The sequence below is a fragment of the Camelus ferus genome, chromosome 5 (genome assembly GCF_009834535.1).
Source record: "Camelus ferus isolate YT-003-E chromosome 5, BCGSAC_Cfer_1.0, whole genome shotgun sequence".
Lineage (NCBI taxonomy): Eukaryota > Metazoa > Chordata > Mammalia > Artiodactyla > Camelidae > Camelus > Camelus ferus.
Window position 1 is genome coordinate 11,640,428 of NC_045700.1, and position 13,620 is coordinate 11,654,047.

At 39.1% G+C, this 13,620-nt stretch overlaps 1 long non-coding RNA gene across 1 annotated transcript in view; it reads right to left on the reverse strand.

The window, feature by feature from the left end:
* Positions 1-504: 504 nt before the first annotated feature.
* Positions 505-13,620, reverse strand: part of LOC116663574 — a 62,588-nt gene continuing 49,472 nt past the window's right edge. Inside the window, exon 4 of the long non-coding RNA XR_004319764.1 lies at positions 505-3,188. This is a non-coding gene — a long non-coding RNA (uncharacterized LOC116663574). The remainder of the gene's footprint in view (positions 3,189-13,620) is intronic.

Genomic DNA, 13,620 nt, shown 5'->3' on the forward strand with positions numbered 1-13,620 from the left:
TCCTAAGTCATAAGCTATTTGGGGAAAAGAGCATAATTAATATTTCTCTCTTCTCCATCCCACAGTAATTTATGTGGCTTTCATTAGTAATCATTCCCCAAGTTTGACCAGGTAAAGCGGTTTGGGGAGAGTTATTTTTATAGGAAGAGCCATAGAGGTTTACAGCGAAGTAGAGAAAATGCAAAGTACAATACAAAGAGGGAAATACAAAGTAGAGAAAATTATAACCCCTTATTTGTCAGAAGTACCGTAACATGGTTGTACTCAGGTTACAGTGGTCTTGAGGAAGGTTTTAGATGAAGTTTGGGCTTAGATTAGTTGCTTAAGAGTGTTGCAAAGAAATGTTAGTTGGTGAAATTCCTTTCTGTTTTTCTACTTTGAACTGGTAAACGATGGCTTTTTTTGTTTCTGACCTTTTTATTGCTACATTTATTTCTGAAAATTGAAGGAGTAATTAAATTTGCAACAAAATGCATCTAAGTGTGTATTTATATAAACTTTCTTGTCTTCTCTGGTGTTTCTTATAGCTCTTAAATCTGCCTCCGGTACGTTTTTACACTACAGTTAAAAAAGAAGAAAAAAGCTGTGGGTGTATTGTACTGAATGGATGAGGAACTTTAAAAAGGAGGAAAGCATCCAGAAAAGAGCCAATTTTTGCAGAATGTCCTGACATAATGCTCACGTTAAAGCAACATAAGTCCTGTTCACCCAAGCCATGCGTTCTCTACCTAGCTTTTTCAAACACTTAAAAATTGCCACCAAGAAAATCCTTATGGAAAATTTCTAACCTGGAAAGATCTTTGTTTTGGTTTAAATATTTATTGATTACAAGGAGAGACAAGACCTAAAAATCAGGGACCAGGTGACACCAGCTCCTAAGGTTCTTACATCCAATACAGTCATCCCTACTGCAGCATAAGGCAAAGTACAAATTCCTTAGGAGAAATACAGAGAACCACTGTCTTCTTCCAATAAGGTTTGAAGAGCTCAGAGTTGGAAAAATATGAAATAGATGGTAGAGCCTGGAGTGTGGACAGGTATTTGAGACATTAGATATTAATGTCATGCTCATGAATTTGGAATAGGTACTTTTTATTACAGAAATATCAAAATCTCAAATTACTTGATGCCAGAATATAAATTATGAACTCTGAAAAATCAGAATAACTTTGGGTTAATTTGAAGTTGGTGTAACATGGCTGACAGGACACTGATCAAGGATTCTTGAAACCTGATACTGTGACAGCAAGTGCATAAACATGTCCAATAAATTCATATTTCTAGGCTTTTTTGTCATTTGTAAAATGAGGGATTGGTCTAGTTTATTTCTGAGGTCCTTTTCACAGGCCAAAGTATCAATGATTTGATAATTCTATGACTTGAGAGAAAAATTTCGTCTATTAACCTTACGTGTTGTTTGGTTTCTCAACTGGATGGAACAAAAGGTAAACTTGAAAACAAAAACCTCTTTATTTAGCTAGCACAAACACCCACAAAAGTTTATTTGCCTTGTTGAAGCAAGATATTTTTAGACTAACATTAATTATTGCCCAAGAGTTGATGAATAAGCCTCTGAGAACCTTGGACTTGGAAGCCTTACCCAAATTAAAAACATCCCCCTCAAAAAAAAAAAGGATTGCAGTTTTTCTAGTCAATAGCTAGAACCCAAAACACTAGAGGCTGTCATTTCTAGGACTAGTTTGGGTTTTGGTTGTGGTGTTTTAATGTGGGAATGCATAGAGTCGTGGGATAGAAAAAGTCAAGGATTTTTGCCTTTTTGAGATCATGGGATGGATCAATTATTAATCCATTCATCCCTCAACAACTATCACCTGAACATCTGGCACATCCCGGGGACTTGGTGCCAGACCTGAGGAAGAAAGCAAAACAGACGAGGTCCCTGCCTTTGTGAAGCTTGCAGTATAGTTGGGGAAACAGACAGTACAGAGTTAAATTAATACCTAATTTCGAATTGAGACAAGTGCTACGAAGATGATGAACATCTGCGTACTGTGATGGAGCATAAAGGAGAATCCCTGGAGACCATGCGTGACTTCAGGTGTGACTTAAAGAGGGATCTGCTAAGAGCAGGGTGAATTGCAAATACAAAGGCATTACAAGCAAAAAAGTTTGATATGTTCCAGGCATTGAAAGGAAGGCAAAGCACCCAGTGGTTAGCAATTGAGAAGAGGAAGTTTACAAATTGAGGTTTTGTATTAACTTCATGACTTACTAGATGCCAGACATTATGCTAAATTCCTTTCATTTCACATGCTCACAACCCCTTTAAAGTAGATCCCATATAGTGGATGAGAAATGAAAGCCAAGGGCAGTGATTCACAACCCTAGCTGCATATTAACCTGTGGATCTATTAAACCACCTGTGGGTCTATTAAAATTTCTAGTGCATGAGCCTCACCCTCCATATATTCTAATTTAATTGGGGGTGAAGAATGGGCCTGGGCCCTTTTAATAAATCCCTTGCATAACTCTAATGAGATGCTAGAGTTGAGAATCACTATCTTAAAGTCCATCTGCCCAGGGTCACTTAGTAACAAAGTAGCAGAGGAAGCAGAAGTTAAACCTAGATCTGAGTCTAAAACATGTGCTCTTATCACCTCACTAGTGCCCTGTCAACGTTCAGCTACACGTAGCACCAGTTGCTTGCAAAGAACTTCATAAAACACTGAGACAAAAATAATGAACAGGATAAAAAAGAATATGGAAATGAATATATGTAGGTATACATATGACTGAAACATTATGCTGTACACCAGAAATTGACACGTTGTAACTTACTGTACTTCAGTAAGAAAAAAAAAATGAGCAAGGCAGAGCCCTCACCTTCAACAAATTCACAGCCTCATAAGGCAGAAGTTTCTGTAAATGAAATTAGGCCAGCTCCCATAGGCAGAAGCAAATCAGCTGAGAACTCTCAGTGAGATCAGCTAAGTTCTTCCTGTTTGAAGATTGGCATTGAAGGTAACTGGTGTGTCAGGGAATCTAGGTAGGCGGCTGTCACGGTCATCAGCTGAGAGATGGTACAAGCCTGAAATAAGGCAATGGCGAGGGCACGGAGGGAATCGTCAGGACTTGCTGACCGCTCTTGTGAGGGTGAGGACAGGAAAGGAGTGGAAGCTGACTTCAGGGTTTCAAGTTTGATGAGCCCAGTGGAAGTCATCACTGATCTGGAACGAGAACAGAAGAATTGAACCTGGGGTTGAATGAGTTTGAACTACTTGTTGAACATCTAGGTTAAAATGTCTAAGAGAGTGCTGGAAATGTGCATCTGGAATTCAAGTGAGCAAATGGGTCTAGTAATAGAGATCTGGAAACATTGACTTCCAGGCGGTCGTTGAAAGCATGCTTTGCATAGTGCGTGTGCTGTGTATGGAATTTTTTTAAAAGACAATAGAGATCAAGAGGGAAAAAAATCCACAAAACCTGACATTGCCGTATTTGAGTAGTTCAATAAAGCTATTTTTATCTGCAGTGATATGAAACACAGTCAACTCATGATTATCCGTGATGAGATTTTAATACTTTCCAGAACTTCCCTGGCCACACAGCAAATTTAACAGATGATGCAGAGACATGGAATGCAAACCAATTTTAAATATTGGCTAAATATTTAAGAATGCTATACAGTGCATTGAGAAATGTAACAGAAATATCCCAGCACAGTGCTTCCACACAAAAATAATTTGTATGTAACCCTAGTTTTGACTTCAGTTATTTTGATCATAATATTACTCAAGCCAACAAAAATTATAATGTTCTAAACATGAAACTAGATAGAAAATTCTTAGACTTAACTCATAAACATCTATAAACCAAAACATTTGCAAAGTAAATATGAACAAAAGCATAAAATAAGCAAGCTTCAAATTACAGTAATGTAAAAGGTGCTTTTTTTGAAACTGAAACGTTTCAAATATATTGAAATAGTTGCTACAGAACAAATTATTTTGAGATATAACATGCTATTATTACTGTTTATCATGTGATGGCTCAATTCTTTCACTACTTCCATTTATTAAACCTTTATTTGTACAATTAACCCTACCGTTGTTTGGTCTTCATTTGGGGCAAGTGATCATTTAAATCCATCTCTGTTGTTTTTTTTAATCAGTATGAGACAATTAGAAGCCAATCTTAAGAGAAATCATGTAGATTACTCTGTTAGAATATGTTTACCAACATGATTCAAAATATGCTTGTGTTAATATTTGGACGTTATCGTGTAATTAAAATCACATCATTTCAGAATTCTCCAGTAAAATTAGGGGCTCCTGAGAATATATCCAAGCCCCCACTGAAGATCCGCAAACACCACTTGGAAAAAAAACCATGATGTAGGTTACCCAGTGTTTCTGCTTACCTATGCCTTGTAAAATTCCTTAGTATAAATCTCCAATTCCCAAAATGTATTCCATGGAATTAATATTAACAGGTATTTTGTGGGGATTCAATGCTCATAGTTGGTAAGCATTGGATTAGAACAAATTAAACAGATATTGTCAGTGTGGGAATTCTGAGACCCTGTGATACTCCAGGACACAGTTTGCCCCATGGAATGTTTGGTTTCTTCCCCGTTTCAGATCATCTCACAGAGCTAGCAGTTGGCTACACTGTATACTGTCAAATAAACATTCCTCCCTAATATGCTAATGGGAACTTGAAGTAATGAAGTTGTATTTTACACTGAAAGTTGTTTATAAAGTCTTCTATCATCAACCACTTAATCCTCATCTACACAGAAAGCAGAGGGATCATCAGGTATAGGACACCCTTTGCAGCGTGGTGCCTGGTTCATAATATGAGCTCAATAAATATTTGCTGGGTTAATTAACATTTTGCTGTTGTTGTTATTTCGTGGCAATAGTGGTTGCTGTTATTTTAGTTTCATGAACTACATAGCTTCTGAAGAGAAGACCGTGGTCACAAAATTATTTTTATGTAGCATTCTTATATAACAGGGGTTTATCCTGAAATAGCAGAAAGAAATCTGTCTTAGAATCTGCACTGTCGAAAATGAACTACTTATTATTTATAACGTGGATGATTGACTTCTTGAATATGTGTAAGCACATATGACTGTCCTTTATGATTGGATTACCGCATTCTGTTGGTTCTTATTTTGTGGTTGGCTTTATTCCTTTGATAACTATGTAAGTTTAAAAAGCTAAAGCTCTAAACCGTTCTTAGAAACAATGGTCAGTACATATATGTAAACTTTAAAAAAAAAGTGCAGTATATTGTATATAGGTATTTACATGCAATATATTATATATGTGCAGTCAAATTGTAACAATTCTACCTAATAAAATTGAAGAATGAAAAAAAAAAGAATCTGCACTAATACAGCGGGCACTAGACACATGCAGCTATTTACAGCAATTAAAATAAAATAACGTAAAAATTCAGATCCTCCGTTACACCAGCCACACCTCAAGAGAGCAAAAGGCCCAGGGTGGGCTGTGCGGTTTATAGAACATTTGTATCACCACATGAAGTTTTACTAGAAAGCACTGTATTCGATGATTTACATAAATTTAGCTTCCTCAGAATACTAAGGTAAGGAAAAAAAAAAAATCAAGAAATGGAGGCCAAATCATTACCTACCACCAATTTGTCCACCTAAAATGTATTAGCTGTTTTGGCATATTGGAGACTGAATTATGTAATGCAAAGGAACCCTGAGGTTTTAGTTTTACTTTAGAAAAAAAATTGAATTATGGCTTTCTAAGCTGTCAGACTTGGCACCAGCCTCTTCCAGCGGGACGTGCCAATTTCAGAAGGCAGCTGGGTTTCTCAGCAAGAATCATAGATAGGTGACTTGTAGGAAGTCTATAGCATGTACTGTGGGCCAGGTTGTACAGAAAAAGCCTCCAGCTGAAAGCCGTGATTATACAGATGTATTTTAAGTATCACCTTAAAAGCATCAAAGAGTTGAAAAGAAAAAGAGGGATTGGCAGACCAAAAACTAAGGGAAAATGGGACCCCAGAAAGCTAAGCAGAGCAAGGAAGCGGCTGATTACTGATTGGGAAAACTGAAATTCTGTTTCGACAGACTTTTCAGATGAGAGACAATGTGAAATCTTAGAGTCTGCTAAATTTAAGAGGCAGAGACCTCAAATGTAAAAAGTAGGACCCCAGAGAACAGCAGCTTTGACATAAGAATGATGTGACATAATACCACCCCTCGCTCAAGGGGGAGATGAGTGGCGCATTGGGAAATAAAAAAGTACAAAAGCAAAACATACAAAATGTGCAAATGTAGCCAAACCCTGGCTCTCGGGTAAATTTGCATTCCAAATTCATCCAGCTCCATAAATACAAAAACTTTATGTCTTTGATTTTGTTTATAGCGGTCAGAGACTGGTAGGGTCCAAAATGCTGGTGAGCTGAACCCTTCTCAATGTTTGTCCAGTCATTTCCAAATATCCAGCCCACCTCTAACACATCTGGAAGTTTCTTTAGTAACAGTAACCTTAACCAAGAATCCAGAGCTTTTAACTTATCTGTTGTAGGAACAAAAACCATCCTTTTTATATTTTCACTTTGTCTGACTATGAATTTTTGCATTCACTTTATGTAATTTCAGCAACACAACTGGTAACAATCACAGAGGACTCTTGGTGAACACACAACCTAATTGCTGGGGTTGGAAGAGCCTGGGGCAGTGGTCCATGAGAATGAAGTAAGTTCTATCAAGGAAAGGAGGCTTTTGTTTTACCCAGAGTGCAGCATCTTTGTATGCCCTTTGTCAGTGCTGTGAGGAGAGGGAAGGCTAACAATGGTAAAGGACTTGTGGAAGTTTACTAACGGTTGGGTCAAAATAGAAATCAGATTTTCTGATTCCAACCCGGTGCTTTTTTTTTTTTTTTTTCCATAGAATTCATCTTGACCTAGAGCAGGACCATGCTCTAAATCTTTTAGATTATGTAGAAGAAAACTTTTCTGCTGTCTGAGCTTGACAGGCTCTGAGACCTTAATAGATAATTCTTGGTATATTTGTAGAAAAAGCTTTTGTTACATCTCCTTGATAATATGCCCAGAATAGTCAATATAAGTTCTTTATCATTTTCTAACTCTGCACTGAGGTCACCCACTATTCAGTAGTAGCTACAAATGTGGGGTGATTTCATAATAAGGATGCTTATGTTCTTGATACAAACTCATTAAATGTCTTCTGCCACTACTGACCTTAGCTTGATTTTAAGTTTTAATTGTTGGCGAGCTCTTATATCACATTCAAACAAACTGGAAAGAAAAAGAAAAAACAAAAAGGAGTGACAGAAGTGCTTATGAAGCAATCCAGTCACAAGCAGGCAAACTAACCTGCATTCTCATGGTCACATTGCTTCAAGCTGTGACGATTAGTAAGATCACTGCTGGCTGCAAAACAAAACAAAACAAAACAAAACAAAACAAAACAAAACAAAACAAAAAACATATGGCCCAAGAGGAGAGCAGATGGGAACCAGGATAGGTGGAACCTCTGAGTGAGAAGGGCATTCATCGTTTAGTTTTGGCCTGGGGCCTGTTGGGAAGCAGTGATGACTGCAGTCAATAAATTGAATGTATATAAAGTCCAATGGTCCCTGTAAGGCTCGGTATGTATCATCAGGCAACAAATAAACTAAACAAAGCCCAAACAAGGTCACCATGGATGAGCAGGCAAATGCAAAACAAAACTCTGAGACAAAGTCACAGAGGTATAAAACATCAGGGGGAGAAGACCGCTGGGAAGATTACAGACTATAAACTATTTGTCAGGGAGGCAATGATAAAGACCAAGAAGAAAGTGGCAACACTCGCTATTAATTATGACAAGGGCCCACACAATTTGAGGTCAAAAAACATAGCAAGGTGCTCTCTAAGAGATTTCTCTCCTGCTCATTCACCGCACTGTGCTTCCAGATCTGCACACTCCTCCATTCAAATTGAATTCACACATGAGGGGCTCACAGAGCTTTCAGTCTCCCAGAGGTAATACGTGTATTCGAAGCTCTAATTGAACTTAAGCTAGACATCTAGTTGTCTAAAAGTGTATATTGCTTTTATAAGGGGCTGAAAAAAGTAGCAGAGAATTTCCTCTGATTTGCCAATCATATATTTATGTGTGTGTGTGTGTATAGTGCATGTCTATGTACTAGATAGTTGCCTTTTAACAATGCTTGTCACCCTTCTCTTAGGGTGGGGAAGGTGTAACGGCGTGGTTCAGTGTCAGACAGACCTGGGTGTAATTCCTACTCTCCCTTACTAGCTATCCAGGTAATCTGGAGAACATTTTTTTACTTCTTAGTAAAACTTAGTACATGTATTTGCTAAGTGGAAATGACAGTGGGAGTAAATGACAGTAGGATTAAATGAGAGAATATGTGAAGAATTTAGCACAGGGTAGGCGCTCAGAAATTAGCTCTGAACATTATTCATCTCTTATCCTTTTAGCTTAAAAAAGGCTACAGTCTCCTCCATCCTGTACTCCAGTTCTGCATAAAACAGCACCTGTCCATCTGTACCAAACACCTCGGCAGGTGACTTTATAACATCCTGTGTTCTTTGTGAGTGGTTGCACGCATCATTGCCTGGTTTTATTAGCAATTTTCGTTAAGATCCACCAGGGTCATCATCACCCTTTTTTTTTTTCCCCTTCCTTTTATAACCCTTCCAGCCCCGAGCTCAGACCTGAGCGCCACAGTCCAGAGGTGCTTCCTGGATTATATAAACTCCCGGACGTTGAAAAATTGAATGTCAGAGCCAAGACTGTTGCCCCAAATTTCTCTCTGCAAATAACTCTCAGACACTTTCCTACAGAGAACCTAATGTAGAGGAATGCTGTTTGTCCAGAATGATTGCAGTGTTTGCACGTATATAATTAGTCACCAGTCAGTGTGTAAATACTCTGTAAATTGCTTTATTTGTGAATGTGAAATGCTCGGCAGAAAAACAAGGTATTATAGGAACCAGGGCTGAACACAGGAGATAAGGTGTGGTGGCAGGAGAACAAGTGAATGAGGTGTCAGTGTGTGTCATGTATCCCTCTGAGGGGACGAAGCTTCTGGGTTCTCCCCGCCCTCGCTTTCGAAGAACACTGACTCCCCTGGGTGAATAATTTAAAGGACAAATTACCACTCTTTCTGGGTACCAAAGCCAGCCATAAGCTGAAATTAAATTAAATCATAAAGCCCTACGAGAAACGGAGGGAAGAGTCAGAAATATAAAACCAAGGGAATCCAGAGCTAAGCATGAAATATTAGAGTCAGTGTGATGTCCTTGCCTTCCTGTGCTGATGAAGGGAAAAACTGAAAACCACCCTGGTACAGACTTAAAGGACCACCATCAAATATCCATTGTTAAGTACTTGGCAGTGGCTATTGCAATGATTTCAATTCCACTGGGGTTTTGGAGGGAGGTAGGAGAGAGAGCACTAGATCAACTTCAAGTCCTTGCACTTGGGCTAAGCGGCTGGGTGACCTTGAGCTGGTCACTACCTGCCCTGGGCCTTAGTGTCCTTCATCTTTGAATTGAGAAATGTGAAACCAGAGTTTGTGTTTCTAAAATCTTTTTTTACCCCATATCAGCTCAAAGATTATACTGAGCTGATTAAAAAGGTAGAAAATTTGTCATCTATTAAAATACGTAATAAAATATAAATACTAAAATATTTAGCAAAACATCAATTAAAATATAGAAAATTCACTACTTTTTTCACAGTTCGAGTCCTAGCATCATCATTACAGTTTCCTTATATGGAGGGGAGGGTATAGCTCAGTGGTGGAGCACATGCCTAGCATTCACGAGGTCCTGTGTTCAATCCCCATTACTTCTATTAAAAATAAATGAATAAATAAACCTAATTACCACCCCCCCCATAAAAAGCAAATAAAATTTTCTTATATGGATTCCTTAGTAAGGGGCCAGAAGACACGAGGACAAAGAGAAAACCATAAAGTTTTCTACTGAAAAACTGTGTCCCCACACATGTTTCCTCCAGAGAGACGTGAATGTTTACATGGTGGCTTCGAGGGGTGGTCCCACCCCATATGTCAGAGTGAAGAAGCACTTGAAATACTCAAGACTGGCTTGTGAGAAAGAATTCTTCATGCCTTTACTAAAGTAAAGATCCAACGATCAAAGCATTCTCCATCAACAGAGTGAGGAAGGGTTGTGAAATAGTATTGATTTATGTAATCAATACAAAGCAGGGACTTGGGTAAACAGGTTGGCAGCTCTCCTGCTGCCAATGTGGCATAGAGCTCAAAAATACAGTCAAAGTCAACAGAGCACATGGTGTTGTCTAGGGTGCGAGGTCGTTCAGAGACCCGGGACACGTTGTAGGTCCAGCAGAGCAAGCTTAACTCTGTCCACATCGTGGCTAAGCCTTGCCAGTCACAGGAACAGGGAAAGAAAATCTTAAAACACAGTGGTCCTCTCTCCGGCTAGAAAGCCGTACTCGGCCTCTTGGCCTACATAAGGGAGGGCTGCGATAAAGGTCACATATCAGGAACGGTCACCTAACTGGTGGTGCCCAAATCTTGGATGTCACGGGCTAGTAAAATTTCAAAGGGAATGAGAGAGACCATCAAACGGAGACCAAATTTGATGCCATTACGCCACAATATAAAAACATCTGCTACCCACGACCTGTATCATTTTACAAAAGGGTATGTTACCACTAAAGCGAAAGAAGGATACTATCTCAAAATAAAGAACAGTCCTTTAAATTGCTACATTTCATTTTCAGACGTACTCACTATGACTTTTCTTAACAGTCATGGATCATTGAAAACTTCCCCTTGGGCCAGCATGGCCCTTAGACCTACATTTGGAAGTCCTGCTCTTTGTAAGATACCCTTAGAGTAGAAAGCCTTTCTCCAACAATTCCAGTCTAAAATGTCCTCAAGGCCAAACTTTTAGCCCCATTTCTACTTTCAAGCTTTCCCTGGATTCCGCATGACTATTATGATTTTTCTACTCTCTGAATTCTTTTAGCACTTCCAATTTTAATATATAATTTAGCACTTTTACTTTGTGGGGAAAGTTTTGGGAATTTAAAATGCTTTGCGGGTAACAGTTTCATTTTTAACTACAAATTTTTTAAAGTCCTTACCAACTGAGAGAACCACAAGTTAGACAGCCCTGAAGAAGATTCAGCTTAGGAAAGAAGAAATATACAGAAACGTAGACGGGAGATGAATCACCCATTGTTCTAAATGCATCTGAAGTTGGCTAAGGTCTTGTAACGCTGACAGGATAGAACCCAATATATTTTGATCAGTAGACTGAGGGGCTGCAAATGCTATAGTAGTACATTAAGAAAGGGTCACGAAACCTTTGATTTTTAACATTATCCCGTCTCTTCACCAAGCTAAGCAAACATCAGGATAATTGCTTCTCTAGTTCTTGTTCTAAATAGTCCCATATTCTCACTTAAATCGAAAAGCAGAATGCCATGTATAGAAAGTTATGTTAGGCATCATTCAGTGTATCCCCTTAATAGATGGGATGTCTAAGACCCAGGTAAGGGAGACTTGCCCCAAATCCCAAGCAGGTCAGTATTAGAGCTGGGACTTCTACCACGATGTATAATCTCATAGGTATTTTAAGTATAAGAATCTCATATCCCCATATCTCAAAATATATAGTACATGACACATCGCTGCAGTCCCTAAGAGAGATCATAAGACGAGGTTTTCCCAGTCCCACAGGCTCTCTTTTCTGCTTTCTTTTCACCCTTAACTATTTCTTCTTCCCTTTTTTGGCATCTGTTACTCCTACCCTCTCCACCCAACTCCCCCTCCAAACTCATTAAAACTAAGTTCTCAAGGAAGGCTATGATAAATTTATCCGCACAATGTAAATTCCTCATAATCCTCACAGAGTGAGTGTCGTGTGCCCAGCATTGTGCTGGGCATGGCTTAATGTGTTACTTCTCCTGGGGGCACTTGCAATTGTACAAGGTAGAGAGATAAGCCAACAAACTGAATCTTTATCCAAGAGATGAGTGAGGTTTCCTGTTTCCTTGAAATCGCCACGGATATGCAGTCGTTTACTTCCCAAGTCAGCCAAGCTCTTCGGAGTTGGAATCCTGCGTTTCCTCTGTCCCTAAAGGCAGTTATCACGGCCTTAGATATTTAGTAATATTTATAATCTAGGTTGACAACATAAGAGACACTTCTTCATTTTCCTTTTTTGGGGTTGGTCTTTTCTTCTTTAAGTAAAACCAAAGCCTTGACCATTCCACTTAAATACATGTTTGAAATACTTTAAACATGTTTAGGTGTTATTATCAAAAATCACTCACATCCAAACCTGGAAATAAGGATTCTCATTTCTGGAAAAATATACCATCAGATCTCCACCAATTCCCTAAGTTTCTCTGGCCTCAAGTTTTCACATTGGTGAAAAGGAAAAACAGTTCTTAATGGAGACTGAGGTATTGGAGGGCTGGGACCACGCCTTGTAATCTTCCGTATGTCACCATGCGGAGCCTTGGCTCTGCCCACACAGATGCTCAGGCAAGGCTTGCTAACTGAAGATTTTTACGATCACTGATAGAAAGACACCATAAATGCAAAACACGATTTTCCCCTTGCCCCGAGTTACCCGGGAGCATCATTCTCATTCAGAGATGACCACATTTCAGTGGGTCTCATAAAACATACAATTTAATGAAGCCATCTGGGAAGATGATCGCCGTATAAATGCAAGGTATTGATATTATCTAGCTACTCGGGGAAATGCCATGTAAATGAAGGTACAACCCAGCTCCATAATTCAAATCAAGTATTGATGTACAAAGGTCTTTGGATAATGGACTTTGAAGATTGATATTTCTTGCAGATCTGAGGTTACTTTTCTCCCCTCCTTGGCAGTTTTGCTGTTTTTGCAATAAGATTTTATTTTATTTTTCAGATTCTATCTGTGTCAACTGGGAGTCTGGAAACAGAAATTTTACATCTGTCTTTATTGTTTTTGTTTTTTAGCTTCTCTTCTTTTGAAGCAAGAAATGATGCAAACAACACAGGCGTTTCTTTCCTGCTCCAATAGTTCTGCAGAATGTTGTTCAGTAATTCAGCATCCCAATGGACTCAGCTGCTGTCTTTTCTTTTTTATTCTTCCAGCAGGGAGGTGGGTTCTACTCCTGACATTAACAGTCTAAGGATGCTTCTGGATGGAGCTGCCCAAGGATGGGTACTCCTTTCTAACCAAGGTTACCTCCTTTTTCTGAGAGACGATTGCTAAAACAATGCCAAGTTCAGTCATGCCAGCAGTCACAAAATGAGCATTCAGCCAGCTTTGGCACTCCCCGTCTTTTATATGGCCAGGGAAAGAGATGGGGCTTTTCCCCTACACTTAAAACTCTGTCTTACTACCTCTGTGGAAGGAATTACCCCTGGCACTGAGGCAGCAGCTGCCCCCATTGTATAAACCAAAGTTCCTCTGGGCTTCTCGCAGTCCCTGCAGGACAAATGGGATCCAGTGTTTGTGCCTGCTTTCAAGAAAACCTGCGATCATTAGGCTCCCGTTATCCTCAACCAACTCACCGCACACTCGCAAGATAATGGTTAAATGCAATCAATCACAACACGGCTCCCAGAGATTGGGGGG